We start from the raw sequence: 16,014 nt of genomic DNA on the forward strand, positions 1-16,014 counted from the left end.
TACATTGAATCCAAAGGCTAAGATTGAATATAATCAAATCTAACAGTAAAAAAAAAGATCTAATGACCCAAATTTAAATTCAATGGCTAAAATATTATAAAAAAATTATTTAACTCAAAATTCACCCCAAAACTCTATAAATACCTATGAACGGTTGGTGAAACTTGAAAGTTTGGTGTTGAACGGTTGGTGAATTGAAAATTTGGTGTTGAACAGTTGGTGAATTGAAAGTTAGTCCAGGGTTGAAAGATTGATGAAAATTGAAGACTTGCTTTGTGCAAAATTTAATGATTTTTCAATATTTATCGGAATTTAAATATTTTTATATTAAATTTTTCATAAAATTAATTTACGATAGTTTACATTTTTTTTTTAAATTTAATTTAAGAAAAAAAAAAGCCTAAGTTCATTATTTAATAATCTCAGACTAAAATTTTAGGCCAGAAGGGTTGGAGTAAAAAAGCCTGTTTCTGGGCTAAAAGCTAAATTTTCTGGGTTAAAAATTTGGCTTTTAGCCCAACCATTGGAGTTGGTCTTAGAGGTGTTTCAAATAAACTGAAAATCACGTAACATGATTTAGTAGATTAATAGAGAATAAATACACGTAACATGATTTGGTGAATTAGTAACATCACATAGCAGTGTTCCAAAAAAAACCAAAAATCGCTCAGCTGGAGAAATTTTTCTATGTATGTGTAATTAACTAAAAGGAACCAAATTTAGAGCCAGTTACGATCAAATGCAACCTTACTTAACTAAAACTAAAAGCCACGACTTTTTAGGCTTAGTTGCTGCCCAAAACACTCTTTGATAGAGATTGGATCCGTGCACTCAAACTCAAAGGGATTTTAGGTGAGCAAGGAGTGGGACCCATTTGAACCTTTAACTTGACACAAATGAACTCACAAATCATAACCCTTTTCTGCAAATGTGATCCCAAAAGAAGCGCTATATTTCTTTAATTCATTGGATCTGATGATTGAATATTAAGAGAAATGTGTTAGACGTAAGTGTGTAAATAGAACAGTAGCACTAATGAAAACCTTTTTCTGCAATCAACGACCAACTGATTTGTGAATCTTACACACAAGAGGAATATTCTTTTTAATAAATCCACAATCTTTTTAATAAATTGATGTTTGAGAAATAATTATGTTGGCTTATGCATGTATATGATTAGGTGGAGTGGATTATATGAAGGATTCAGAAAGGATTAGGTTGTAGATAATGTCACGTGGCATGTCGCCATTCATTAAAAATCTGACCGAAATCTATCCTCAATGATTGTAAACAGATTGTGACACGTGCCGCGACGTGATTGGTTAAATTTTTTATCGGAAATCTATCCTCAACGATTTTGAAAAGATAACGACACGTGGCACGACAACATTAGATAAAAATCTTATCCGAAATTACAAATTAAATTATTTTGTATTATTTTATAAATAAATAAAACACTATTATTTTATTGCTTATTGCCAGGGCTATTCAAGTGTAGTGATGAACATGCAAAAGACAGTTACCGTTCATTAAGGGCAATTACTGTTCACTGGGTGGATTAAATAGTGAATAGTCCTCAACGATTTTGAAAAGATAACGACACGTGGCACGACAACATTAGATAAAAATCTTATCCGAAATTACAAATTAAATTATTTTGTATTATTTTATAAATAAATAAAACACTATTATTTTATTGCTTATTGCCAGGGCTATTCAAGTGTAGTGATGAACATGCAAAAGACAGTTACCGTTCATTAAGGGCAGTTACTGTTCACTGGGTGGATTAAATAGTGAATAGCCTTGGGGGGCCTTTCCTACTATGGAACTGCTCTTTTTTTTATTGGTTTTCTTTCAGATAAAGTGAAAAGTTATATCTAAAAGACACTTTTGCTTATTGAAAATAGGTATGCTTTTGTGTTTTTCTGTTGCTTTTTTTATCAATTTTATTCTAATAATAATGTCATGTATACAAAATTTATCAGAAATATTACATGATTGGTACAAGACGCCAGAGCAACAACATCGTCATGATATGAAAGTCATTCTCTAACTTTGGATATTCAGACTTATCTCTCACTGTTCATCTTTTATTCTTTGTTTTCTCTTTAATTCTTAAATGTTTCAATGTAGTTAATATAGTATCAACGACAACACGTGCTCCATGTTACCCATTTATGTTATCCACGAGCTAAGTTTGAAAATTTCTGACATATAAAAGGTGTGTTGAGAATGAATCTCATTTAAAGGAAAATACTACTCTAACTAATTTCACTACACCGGTAATCAATAAACTAATTAGTTGAAACAAGAAAGAGACTTGAATCCAAGGCAAGAAGAGCAAAAATTGATTTTCCAACAAAACATAACAAACTTAGGAGTTAAATACAACAACATGAACAACAACAACAAAGCATTTTCCCACTAAGTGGGGTCGGCTATATGAATCCTAGAATTATATTCCGTTGGGTTATGTGCCACGTCTTCCGTTAGATTCAAGTACTCTAAGTCTTTTCTAAGAATCTCCTCCAAAGTCTTCCTAGGTCTTCCTCTACCCCTTTGGTCCTGAATCTCTATCCCGTAATCGCATCTTCTAACTGAAACATTCTCATTTCTACTACACCCATTTTATGTACGTGTTGATGCTTCATTGCCCAACATTCCGAATCATAAAGCATTGCTGACCTTATTGATAGGAGCATATTTATGCGACTTAGCTTGTTTTCTTGCATTTACATAGCTAATTTGTACTTATTAGAGTGTTTTAAACTATTTTAGTGTGTTTTCAGGTTCAAATGACAAAGTTGGCAAGAAAAGGCAATTTGGAGCATTTTGGAGCAGTTTTGGGCCAAGAATGGATAACCCATGCATGGAGTAAGGTGGATGGACGTTTTTGAAGTTTAAAGAGGCTAGGAATGTGCTAAAGATTTGGAAGAAATGAATTCAAGACAAAGAAGATAAGGAATCAGCTAAAAAGAAGGAACATTATCTAAAACATTATCCAGTCCTGTTTTATCTCAACATTATCTAAACTAACCTTATCTTATCTTATCCTAACCTTATCCTTATCCTAATCTACCTAAATTCCAGCTGCAAGGGGGAGTTATTTTCAGATTAGGAAACCTAAAAACCTGGTTCTAGAAGATTTGTGCCGAACTACCCTATCGCTTTCCCCGTAGGAATTTGCCATGCAAATCCTTCTCCTCTACAACCTTTGTCGTGCCTTCCTTTCTCCCTATAAATACATTGTGCCGCAGCAATCATATATCATCCATCTCTCACCACAATTCGCACCACACATCCATTATACATAAAAATCTCTCTAGTGTCGTAGCCTTGCAAGAAGAAAGGAGAGGAGACCCTTGGAACCGTGCCCTGTCATTCAAGCTTGGATTGCTGGAACGTTCTTAGGTGTATTCTATCTTTTGTTTTCAATGTTTAATTTAAGTTATCTTTTTTAAGTGCGAACATGAGAAACTAAACTCGTTTTAGCTAGAGGCGAATTCAAAGCCATGAACATATATTGCATATGAATTGATTACGTTCAGTTATTATTTCATAAATCGTGAATGCAATTTGCTTAACTGTTTTATTTAGAACTTATTCTTGTATGTTGATTAAGGAGGCCTACTTAGTTTGCATGCATGAATTTGATGCTAAAATATAAGGGAGTTTCACCTAAAAGTTATGAACTTGTATTTATAAGTAGTGGAGGTCACTGGTCATGATCTCGTTAAGTAAAATTCTTGGCAGGAGTATCATGCTGTTCATAGTTACGAATGCCTTGTCAATGCTTATGATTTTCACAGAACTTAATGATCTTTGATATGTATCTCTATCATACTGTTCGTGTAGGGAACTTGATAAGAATAATTTGGTTGTGACGCTGAGTCCAATTCAATGAACTTAGGAAAATTTGAGGGTTAATTAGTGCTGTCCACGGTTAATCTGGGGTGTTGTCATTTATGGTCGATAGGAATAATAACTGGAAATCGAGTCGTATGCATATGTGTCTTGTGTGGAGAATGACCTTCTAGCTAGCCATTCACCCATTAAAACACCTAATTTCGTCCAAAGTTGTTTAGAGTCTTTAAATCTGTTTGCTTTTACTTTAAATTCGTCAAAAACCACTCCCCCCTTTATATTTAGTGTCTTTTAGTTAGAATCTGTCCAAGCTGGTTTCTTTTTAGTATTTTGAGTCAACATAAGTTAGAATTCGTCCATACACATTGTTTTGAGTCTTTTTAGTTCAATTTTCGTCCAAAGTCATCCTTAGTGTTAGTTTTGAGTCAATTTGTTTGTTTTGTGTAGTTTTGAGTAGTTTGAGTCAGTCTTGAGTTATAAGAGTCTAGTTAAGTGTAATTGAGTCTAATTTGAGTCGATTAGCAGTCCCTCCTAATCCCCGGCCTAGAACGATCCATACTTATCCATACTACAATTATAAAAAAGAGGGTTAAGTTTGAGTGCTAGTTTATATCACAACAAAATTTTGGCGCCGTTGCCGGGGATTAGTAAAATTACTAATCACCCTGTTTTTTTATATTTTACTTTTGATATTTGATTTAGTTTTTTTTCTTTGATTTTAGGTACTAGAGAAGCAAGACATGGCAATTGCTAATCTTCAAGCTCAAATGGTGAATCTTACTTCTCAATTGTCGCAGTATATCGAAATGACCACAATGAAAAGTGTGCCTACATTTGGTGTGTTCTATAGGCAAGAATATCAAACTCATCAACGTCCTCAATTAACTAAGAATGGAGGTACCTGGGGTTATCAAGGCCATAATCAATCAAGGAACAACTTGTTTTCCAACACTTACAATTCAGATTGGAGAGATTACTCAAATTTTATGTGGAGGGAACCTCAACAATTTGAACAAGACGGATATTGGCAGCAATTTGAGGAGTTCTATTCAAGACCTAAACAGCCATCACAGCCTCCCCCACAACAATTCCAATCGAATTCAAGTATATCCATGAATAATGATAAAATTCTTGATGTACTAACTTCTTTGACGCAAGGCTTACAAAAACAAGCTAAGGAGATAAGAGAATTGAAAAATCAACTTGGAGAGATCGCAGAATTCATGAGGCAAATTCAAGAACGAAGTGAACTCTCCAACTCAACTATTGTAAATTCAACGGGGGATTTTGAAATCGCTGAAGTTATCACCTTGGGAAGTAGTATAGAGGTTGGAGCTGACCCAAAAATGTCCAAACACAGCCAGAATGTGGATGAACAGCTGCTGCAAGAAGAAGAAAAGGTGGATAAAGCCATGGCAAAGGAAGAACACCTCTTGCCGTAGCCTTCTAAGGCTCCTACACTATCTAATTCAGGTAAGGTTATTCCAAATTCAATTCTTTCTAACCCCATTCCACTTAATGTCCCTATCCCTTGTAGGTTCACGATTTCTAAGGAAGAAGAGCGTGAAAAAGACATCTTGGAAGCCCTTCCAAAGGTGCAAAGTAATATCCCGATTCTTGGTACAACAAATCAAGTTCCAGAATGTGTTGAATTGTTCAATGAACTTTGTACAACAAGAAGAATGATTCAAGAGAAAGAAGTGGCTGAGGAATATCAAGAATTCATCAAAGAGGATGTGAGACAACCAACCCTAAAGAAGTTGGATTTTATGACACAGGACAAGTCACAACCCTCGTACCAAATATGGCCGAGTGCAAAGTTCCTGAAACTTTCAAAGAAGTGGTGTTTGTCCTTGAGTTCTTGTCAGAGCACACAGGTAAGCCACCTTATTGGATTTCAATTTCGTTTTCTACTAACAGGTTGTTGATGATTTCAATTTCATCGCCGCCTTAATAGAATAAGCATCGCCATGACCAACATAGTGTTTGGGCATCAGAACAGCATTGAGAAGACAAACAGCAGCACAACAGCTTCTGTTGGTCCTCCAATTGCACAACCAATTCCAACACTAGAGAAAAGTTGACCTTTTTCACGCTACGACTAGCAGTGCTTGAAAAGACAGCAACCGGCCTAAGAACCTTTAGTTTCATCTAGGCAACAGTGGTTGTGCTAGGTGGTTTCGCCATTGTATTAGACCAGACTGACTTCTGGTTCATCACAATCATTTTGCTGATAGAAGGGACAAGAATTTTCAGCATGAGCCATGAGCCATGAGCTGGAGTGGCAGCCCCATACCATATAGTCCATAACCGACGTTGGTATGAACAACTTTCGTGAGTTGCGAATCAGCTCAAGTGCTGTGATCTACAACATCAGAGCATTTTTAGGCCTGTGCAGAAACTTGGAGCCAGGAAACAAAGTCAACGCAGCAGAGACATTACGAGGACTAATGGAAATTCGGAGTTATCGCAAAACTCTAATCGTCAAAGAAAGATAGTCCAGACTTAGACTAGCTCGGAAGTCCCTCTCCTGCCTTATGCACAATGGATTTTTCACACCAAGCATATAAGTAAGCTACTCTACTAGCTCCAGCTCTTGTCCGCCTCATCATGCGTGGCTCTTTCGCTGATGAAGCTCGTGAAACACAACTATGGAAAGGTTGCAAAGGGGGACATTGACAAGAGGAACAAGCAATCTCCTCTTAGTATTTTTTATTTGTTAGAATTGGCATAAGCTCTGTTGTTTCTTATGGAGAAATCTTACAACGAGTTTATGATAAGCTATTGTAAATTGTTGGAGGAGGTGAGCAAAGAGTGTGATTTGGGGCCTTCAGGGTTGGTTTCGGTTAAGAGATTTTTTTATGATGCGTATTCGAGGTGTGTTGATGGAAGCATTTTTTATGGCTAGATGATGGATATGATTACTTTTGGAATAGACTTGTTGGGTTCAAATTCCCTCGATGAGAAGCTTATTGGAGCGAAAATTCTTCTGCAATTTTCAATGAATTCATAGTATTCGGATGATACATTGCAGAAGATTGCTATAAATATTACAGTGATTGATTGATTGGTTGAGATTTTGAATTGGACAGATCAAGAAAAGGAGGAAATCAGACGGTCAACAGCACATATTTTGTCAAAACTGGCTGGCAAAATTCAAAACTCCATTCGGGTAGCTAGAGTTCCCAGCGCAATGAAATCAATCTCATTTCTGCTCCAAACCTGCAAGAGCTCAAGTGGTGCAGCTGATGAGATCAGTGAAAAAGGGATCATTTCTGACCACCCAAACTACAGATAGTTGACATTCAACCACTTGGGATTACTTATTTTGAAGAAACTTATGCGTGTTCACGACATCTGTTGGAAGATTGGAAACATAAAAGGCCTTCTGCCCAAGATCATAAACTTTACACATGTTGATAAGAGGCTTCTAAAAGAAGTGATTGGTATGCCAAACGATCAGATATTGACGCTGAAACGATCACTCTAGTTGATGAAGAAGCTTGCAAGCATGACCTGAAACACAGGAAAGAACCTAAGGTGAAATCTTTCGGAGATAGTTTTCACAATCAGCAATATTAAAGATATTTTGAGATATGGAGAGAAACATCCGCTGCAACAATCAGGAATTGAAATCTTAATGTTTTTGGCGCTGGAAGCAGATGCAACTGAGAGTGTAGGTGGAATAGGTGGAGTTCTTAAGGAGTTGTTCAACATTTTCTTCAACAAGGGAATGCTGGGGAATAATAAATAGGTGAGGACAAAAGCTGGAGAAACGCTGACTATGATGGTGTTAGAGAGCAAGAATAATTGTCTACGGTTATTAAAATTGGGAGCACTTGAAAACCTCGTTGAAGCTCTTGAGGTTCAATTGCTTCGCGTGAATGCTGCTAGGATTTTTAAGAATCTGTGCACTTACAACAACTCAAACTGTTACCACTAGCTGAAGGGAATTATGAATGCATCACCTAAGTAAGTTCTTCCTTGCTACATTACCTACCTCTACTTTTATTCGGTACTAACATATGTTAAGTACGAGTAATGTTTTCTTGCCGAAGAATCAGATATATATATATATATATATATATATATAAGTTTGACAAATCGAGTATAACATGTGATTAAAGGCGCTATGGGTTTTTTTTCTGCACTAGAGACTCATTTCTTATGCATTTGGCTTCAATTGCAGGTGCTTCGGGTAATCACTTCAGAAGAACACAAACTGCAGGAAGTAATGGTATGACTAGCAGTGTCGGTTTTAGTATTCTTGTTTCCTGAAGAATCACGCCTCATGTTTAAGAAAGCCGGAATCACCAAGGGAGAAGTGGCAAATGAACTAGTCCAGATTCTGAAGAAGTACAGGCATCCACCGATCAAAGTTTCAAGAATAAAGAGGTTTGCCATAGAGCTGGCAATCTGTATAATGAGAGACAAACCAAAAAATGTCCGAGTTTTCAGGGATTTGGGGATGGAAAATGAGCTGGAGTTTGTGCTAGAGACAACCGCAGAACTCAACATCTTCAACATTTTCTCTGGTACCGTAGGAATGAGCCATCACAGCACGACGATCCATTCACTGGTAAAGACTGCTTTGGGGTTGCAGGATGGAATGAAGCAGCATAATGCAGTATTCATCAAATTCATTACATACGTGGAAATCAAAATAATCTTGTAAACATGTGTGCCTTTTAAGTTCATCAAATTCACTTAAACACAATTAAATTTACGTTAATTTTTTTGGAGAAAGTTCTTGTACTGTAAATTAAATTGTAAATGCGATTATATTTACATGAATGATCAACATTCAAATTTCTACTTAATCAAGGAAGTTGTTGCCTTCTGTCAAGACATTATCAAGAGCATTCACCCTTACACCTGAAGTCCCGATACCGCTCACCAGCCATAGGTTTTTTGCATCAACAAAAATTATACGTGGTACATGTGACAGGAAGATATTGAAATATAATTTCCACATCAGAACACCAAGAAAAACAAAATAATATATTATTTCTGTTGTAGACACTGAATAAGAACCTGGAACCAGAAAAAACCTTTATTTTTTAATTTTTTTTGTTACAACTAAAATCAATACAATTTTTCACAGCAATCTTTCTATTCTTTTCCATTTTATGGTTCGGGTTTTCCTTTTCCAACGAGCATTTCACAAATCATGAACCCTGACACTTTTGTTACAAACAAATACAATCATATTGTCTACGGAGAAAACGAAAAAAATTAAGGAAGGAAAAAAGTCACTTATCGACTGTGGTTGTTCTAGAGAAGTTAAAATCCCAACGACGTATCAAACCATCCATGACATTGCTTGCAGGGTTTTTTACCACCGTTATTGTGGCTGTCGTCTTGGCTAAAAAGTCACTATCTGATGTTCCTTGGGTGCTTTCTGATGTATCATTTTGGCTAGATGGCCCAGCGCTCCCATCCATTATGGATAGAGGCGTTTGTGATGCAGGTTCGTTGATGGAACCCTTGTACGAGTTTGATCTTCAGGTCTTCCTCTGATCATAAAGGTGATGAATATCCTTTACTTTTGTAACGTCAAGGTGGTTCTTTCGGGAGGGTGGGCTATTTGAAGGCTGTGCATGTCAAGATCAATTCCGAAGAGCTATTTCAGATTTTTCTTGAGGCATACAAGCATGCAATTCCATCAGGGGTTCGCGTGAAAGGGGCGAAAGATGACAGCGGCCATGAACCATGCGGTGATGGCACTACTGCTAGGAAGAGGGCCATCAAATTCCATCCGTATTACTTTGTGTTGGGATTTACTTTTCCCCTGCCGCATGTTTTCCAGGAAGTGATCTGCTCCATGAAATGTGTGTCTGCTCAGTGCTCCCCAAATGCAGTTCGTGCAATGGTGGGATTCTCGAACTTGAGTAGGTTCTTTGATGTTGGCTTGACCATAAATGAATCCTGGTACTTCTTCAAGATTGGCCATAAGGAAGATGTTGGGCAAAAGACACCTTGGAGGTAAGCGAGAAGTGGGAGTCTGACTCTTCTCCTGATCTGTGTGTCCTGATTAACTTTATCAATTGTAAGTGAACTACTTTATTCTTGTCCTACTTTAATTTTTGTTGAGCTGCTTCATGACTTCAATTTATTGATTGTCATTCTCACCTTGTGTAGATTCGGAGTTTTGATCGACTCTAAGGACTTTGGCAGATATGAAGAAAGTGCACATTGCCTTGGGCATTCCTACTGAGTACCGTGAATAGCGCTAGCTGCTCAGCCCTCTTCGTTGGGAGAAAGGTGGCCTACCTTCAAAGGAAGAGATAAAGTGGAAAAATGACGAGGCGTTGGCTCGTCCGATCACTGCTGTAGAGCCTGCTACCAATAAGGGTGGAAAGAAGAAATCTTCTTCACCTGCTTGTGATTCTTCTGTCAAGAAGAAGCCAATGACTTCTTTTGTTGCTCGTGGGAGCTCGTCTACTATCGAGAAGCTTGTCATTGATCTAACTTCCCTCAAGGGGGCAAAGAAGACCGTTGAGTTTAAGCCTGTAAAACCTATTACTTGAAAGTGACCACATCTATTGCTAAGAGGCTTGTCCAACATAAGGGTTCGGTGATGCCCCCGAAGTCTGGGTTTATATCAAAGCGTTCGTGGGGAGCTAAGCCTGGTTTGGCTTTTGAAAGGCTCGTCGCTATGAAGAGTGGGAAGGTGGATTTTGCTGCTAAAGTGGCACCTGGGCCTGTTCCTTATTTTGTCATGACTGACTCGTCTGCTGAGAATGAGAAATCTGCTCGCAAGGGTAGTTGTGAGAGATTCATCGAGTTTGGGGCTGGTGAGTTTCCTGAGGTTTGTGCGTTGCTGAAGGCTGACTTGCTTGAGGACATTAATGCATACGCCAAGTTTGTTGACAGTGTCGGGAAAGTTATCATCCGCTCAGACTCTTTTACGAAGCGTCCTCCCTACTCGATGAGGTATTCTCTGATTGCTACAACGCATAAGACCTTGATCCTAGTAGCTGAGTCTATGCACGTTAATCAGAATGTTGTTAAGTGTGCTAAGGAGATCGAAGTGGCAGTGGTAGCTCAGCTTTGCTCAGCTGCTAACAAGATCGAGAAGCTCGAATATGAACTTACAATTTTGAAGGGGTCTGATGCCTTTGCCCCCACTTCTTTACAGTTGGAGATCGCTCATCAGGAGGTCGCCCATTTGAATGCTAAGTTTAGTGCTACTCAGGCAATGGTGGAAGTTGCAGAGAAGGAAGTCAGTCGTGTTTCTCTAGTGGTCGAGGACCTTAAGCGTGTCAATTCGGAGCTACGATCTACTTGTTTTGCCAAGAACGAAGAGCTTATCTTCATACATGTTGAAGTATCTCATCTCAAAGAGGTTGCTAGTAAACTTGAGTCCAAGGAAGTAGATCTGCAAGGTGTGCTGTCTATTAGCGAGAACCTAAGAAAAGAACTGGATGAGCTGCATGGTGCTCACACTAGACTTGTTGAGGAGAATGTGCAACTGAAGAATGAGAAAGCTGGTCACGAAGTGGCGCTTGCTTCTTGTTAGGATGATTTCTACAAGCTTGGCTATGTAGACCATCTTTATGGCAGGTCGTCGGATTATGAATTTTCCAAGAAAGACTTCGAGACTTTTTCCATTTCTCCAGTTGACCTACTTGATTTATCGTTTGAGGCTGCCTTTGGTGGAGTAGCTGAGGACTAGGTGATGGAAGCTTTGGCTGTTAAAAGCGGTACGGTTGTTGAAGGTGTGGTAGTCGAGGAACAAATGGTTGCATAAGCTGCCAAGGAGTAGTATTTTTTCTTAGACTTAGGAATTTTCTTCTTTTCCTTTTTGTTCTGCTTTATTTGAACTTAGTTGGCCTTCGAGCCAGTTCATCAATTTGCTAGAAATTTAATAAATAACTTTCTTTGTTTTGCTTCACCTTTCTATTTTGCCATGTTTGTTTGCAAAACTTTATCCTAGGACGGTTTGTTGGGTTAGCTACCTCAATGAAGTAGCTGATCCCATGTCGCCACTTAGGTTTTAGTTTTATCTTCGGGGCTTTTAGATCTTTACCTGCAAGAGGAAAAAGTGCGAGATTTCTAACTTATAGAGCTGGCTGCTGAACTCATTACCTCCGTAGAAAGTAGGTGAATCCACATAGCTTCTATAGTTATGAATCTGGGCTTTGGATGACTTCACGAGCTTTAGCCATCCCGGGGCGCATTGTGAAATTTTTTAACCTATAAAGCCGGTGGCCAGACACGTGCTTCCTAGTAGAAGGCGGAGGAGTCCGCGTAGCCACTATGGTTGTATTTGGCTTTCGAATGGCTTCTTGAGCCTTGGCCCTCTTGGGGCATGTCGCAAGATTTTTAACTTATAGAGTCGTCGGCCGGACTCATGCTTCTCATAGAAAGTAGAGGAGGTCTGCATGGTTGTTATAGTCGTACCTCATCTTTGTCCCATCAAAACTTAAACCGTAAACCGTTCACCAGAAGTGTTGCCTTTAAGTAAGTAGGTGTAAGTCTCAGCTTACGGATTGCCTTGGGTTGCCAGCAGTCGGGTCGTCTACCGAGCGTCATACTTACAGAAGTAGACGACTTGTGTGACCACTTCAGGTGTCGTCTCTAGCTCTCAGATGCATTTTAGGCGTGATGTATAGGCGGAATCATGCCTCAGAGGCCACATCCTTCTGAGTTGTAACTTGATTCCGCAGGTTGTTTAACTAGTATTGCAACACTTTAAAACCAAGCTACTTTCATAAAGACTTGCATGTCAAGGACAGACCATTTAGACACATGAATTCTTTCATGGGCATGTGTCCTACACTTAGCGTCTCTTCTGGTTAGTGACCCATGATCCCGTGAAATTGAATCCTTTAGTTGGCTAAGTCTATTCCAAGGGAAAGAATATCTTGGCCAATTTCGAGGGTCGTTCGACTCAGGTAATCGCTGCATTTAGGGGAAACTAAGCAGTCGTACCACTCCATCCATGTTTGGATATTCCGGATTAGTTTACCTTCTCCTTATTGGGGAGCACACTCCATGTCTATAGGGCAGAGGGCATCTTCTGTTTGTCACATGGGTGGTCGAGGAATTATTTTACCCTCTCATGCTGGAGAGCTTACCTAGATGCGTGTCGGGGGATTAGTTTACCCTCTCGCGCTGAAGAGCTAAACTTGATGGGTGTCGGGCTGAAGAGTTTACCCAGATAGGTGTCGGGGGATTAGTTTACCCTCTCGCACTGGAGAGCTAACCCTGATGGGTGTCAGGCAATTAGTTACCCTTTTACGCTGGAGAGCTTACCCAGTTGGGTGTTGGGGGATTAGTTTACCTTCTCGCTCTTGAAAGCTTACCCAGATGGGTGTCGAGTGATTAGTTTACCCTTTTGTGTTGGAGAGTTTACCCATATGGGTTTCAAGGAATTAGTTTACTTTCTCGCTCGGGAAAGCTTACTTAAATGGGGCTTTGAGCAGTTGTTGTAAGTAGCAGTTAAGCCAGGTTTGTGAATAACTTCTTGAATCTTTATTAAGAATAAAGAAACGCATTAACTATGCTAAAAGGTAGAAACTGCATAACAACTGGGATAATCCACGGCATTTGAGGTCTTGTTCGCCGAACTGCTTGAAACTTCGAACTTATTTGGATAGGCCTAAACAGAGTTCAAGAGATGATGGGAGATTTCCCCAAGCATTCCTTCACATTGCTAAATGTGGACTAAAAGTGTTTTGACTTGGCAAATATGCCATTAATCTGCATCATCTTCAATAGGGGTTCAGTGTCAACTTTTGTTGCTTGCATAGGCCGTGCAGTTGGCTTATCGAGGTACTCATCGCACCAGTTTTCCTTCGTCAACTCCTCGAGGTACTGTTTCCAATTTAGGCAGCCGTTGGTAGTGTGACCCAACCCTGTCTAATACAGCTTGGTAAGATCACCCTTCATGGTTGGTGGCAATTCGAACCATGGTTCATTCTTAAGCTTACGAAGAATCTGGCCAATTAGAACTGTGAACTTGGTGAACGCCTTATGTATTGCATCATCCCTGTTTGGGGAACAGTCCATGTGCTTATTTTTTTGCTTGTTCCCGTCGGACTGCTTCGCCTCATCCCACAGTGCGTGCTTATCTGCCAAAGCATATGAAGTTACCAGGATCAGCTCCCTGCCCATGATCAATTGTTCGAAAAAAAATGGTGATCTGCTGGGAACCCTTTTCAGAAAGTTGAACATGCGATGCTGTCATCGCATCTGACGATGTGCGAAGTGATTCATTCAGTTCCTTTTTCATGTTGAAGATGTGGGCAGACTTCTTTTTAATCGAGCGGTAGGACGAATATTCCTTGATGAAACCAAGGAAAGTTCATTGATGTTCCAGATTGAGTGCGGGGGCAGGGTGTGGAACCACTCTTGTGCCTCGCCTTAGAGCATCGCGGTAAAGATTTTGCACATGAGAGCATCGTTATTGGCGTAGAGGGTCATGGTGCTTCAGTAGTGCATTAGGTGCTTGTCCGGGTCTTCATCTCCTTTGAACAAAGTGAAATATGGAAGGCTGAATTTCCGCGGTGGCTCCATCTACTCGATCTCGTCTTTAAAAGATGACCTGCTCAGGTTGGCTATGTCTCTACGAAAGGTATCATCGATAGTGTCAATACGCTGGAATCCGCACAACTACTTTGCTACGAGCCTTTGTACTTCTTCTTAGATTTGTGCCTGGTAAGGCAGCAGAGCTTTCAGCTGGCCCTGATGTTGACTTGCTGATCCACATTGCTTTTTGGCATGTCATGCTTGTATGTGCCATAGCTGCAGCACACATGGTTCGTTCTGTGCTGCTCACTGTTGCGCTTGGTGAGGGCTGCTAGTGGAACTTGAGCTAGATTGCTCTCGTGTTCTTCTATGTTTGTCATGCGGTTGCCTACTCTGGTGCTTCAGAGAATGATCTCCTTGTGGGCCTACCCTCGTGTGGATGCTCCCCCTGGAATGTTCTAAGTGTTCGTCGGAATGTAGACCCAACCGTAAATACGCATTGATTCGTAAGCCGAGTCGGGAAATAATGCTCCTATGCACATCTAGATGGGAGAAAACATTTCCCCGATGGCCCAAACGAAAGTGCACACTACTCGAACGCATGGTTCATGGTGAGCTGAGCGGCTCTTTGCCTAAACGTCGCTAGAATGAGTCACGTTTTTCCACCCTTGTCCTGCTTTGAGACACCTCGTCTGGGGCGTGCTGCACCTTGATGCACTCCAGGAGATGGTTCACCAAGGTAGTCTACTACGCAAGGGCGCTCATTAAATTAATGACCTGCTAGGGCAGATGGTGCTCGCCATTTGGATTGGAAGAGTCTGGGAAATGGGCATCTCCATGTGTGGACTGCAGGTACAAAACCTAAGCCTAAAACGGGCATTCCTGCATAAGTGGGATGGAAATAACCCAGAGTCAATCGCGGGACCAATGGTCAAAATCTGGATTGCTGGATGTGGCTGCGGGCCAGATTGTCGGAACGAGTCATGAGGCGTATTGAACCGGCACCTATTAGCCTTAAGCCCATATGGCTGTGGGCCATCTTGGCAGTTAGGTTGTCATATCGTGGCCTGCTGGCTAGGTAGCTTGGGCTCATTGAGCTGCCTGGCTAGCAGCAACTGCGACGTTCTGGGCTAAGGCAAGGCATACTGCTGTAGTAGGCTGGGTCTCCTACCCCAGGCTTGCTATGGTAGCCGCCAGGTTTTAGGCCTCCTGCCCATGGGCTTGGAAATGGACCTGGGCCTCCTGCCCAGGGTTTGGTTGGGTGTGGCCGACACTGTAAGGGCAGCAATGGTGGAAGTGGTGTTGTGGCCTAGTGGCCTTGACACATCAGTGATGGTGTAGCTTTATGGCGGTATGGTTCCTCCTGCCGTTGCATTTAACCTTGAGGACCATTGTTGTGGGGCTACGTCCTCATCTCCACTCTCTGGTCCAAATCCTTATACGTACGAGTTCTGTTCGTCGTAGTTTTTAAATTTCCTACCATTGTATCATTTCTCTAGGGATTGATCAAGAAACTTTTCTAAGAAAAATTAATTGATACGATGCGTGAGAAATTCAACGTACAAAAAATTCAAGAAACAAATGCAAGAAGCTTCTTCAAGTATTTGAATCAGCTCTCAATGAAAGCACCAATTTGTCGATGCAAATTTCCGCCGTCTTCAATCTTGATGAAAA

At 40.2% G+C, this 16,014-nt stretch overlaps 1 pseudogene; it reads left to right on the top strand.

Annotated features, from left to right (window-relative positions):
• Positions 1-4,604: 4,604 nt before the first annotated feature.
• LOC103411836 (uncharacterized) lies at positions 4,605-8,596 on the top strand (annotated as a pseudogene).
• The last annotated feature ends 7,418 nt before the right edge of the window (positions 8,597-16,014 follow it).

Source organism: Malus domestica, chromosome 12 (assembly GCF_042453785.1).
Source record: "Malus domestica chromosome 12, GDT2T_hap1".
NCBI classification, from domain to species: Eukaryota; Viridiplantae; Streptophyta; class Magnoliopsida; order Rosales; family Rosaceae; genus Malus; species Malus domestica.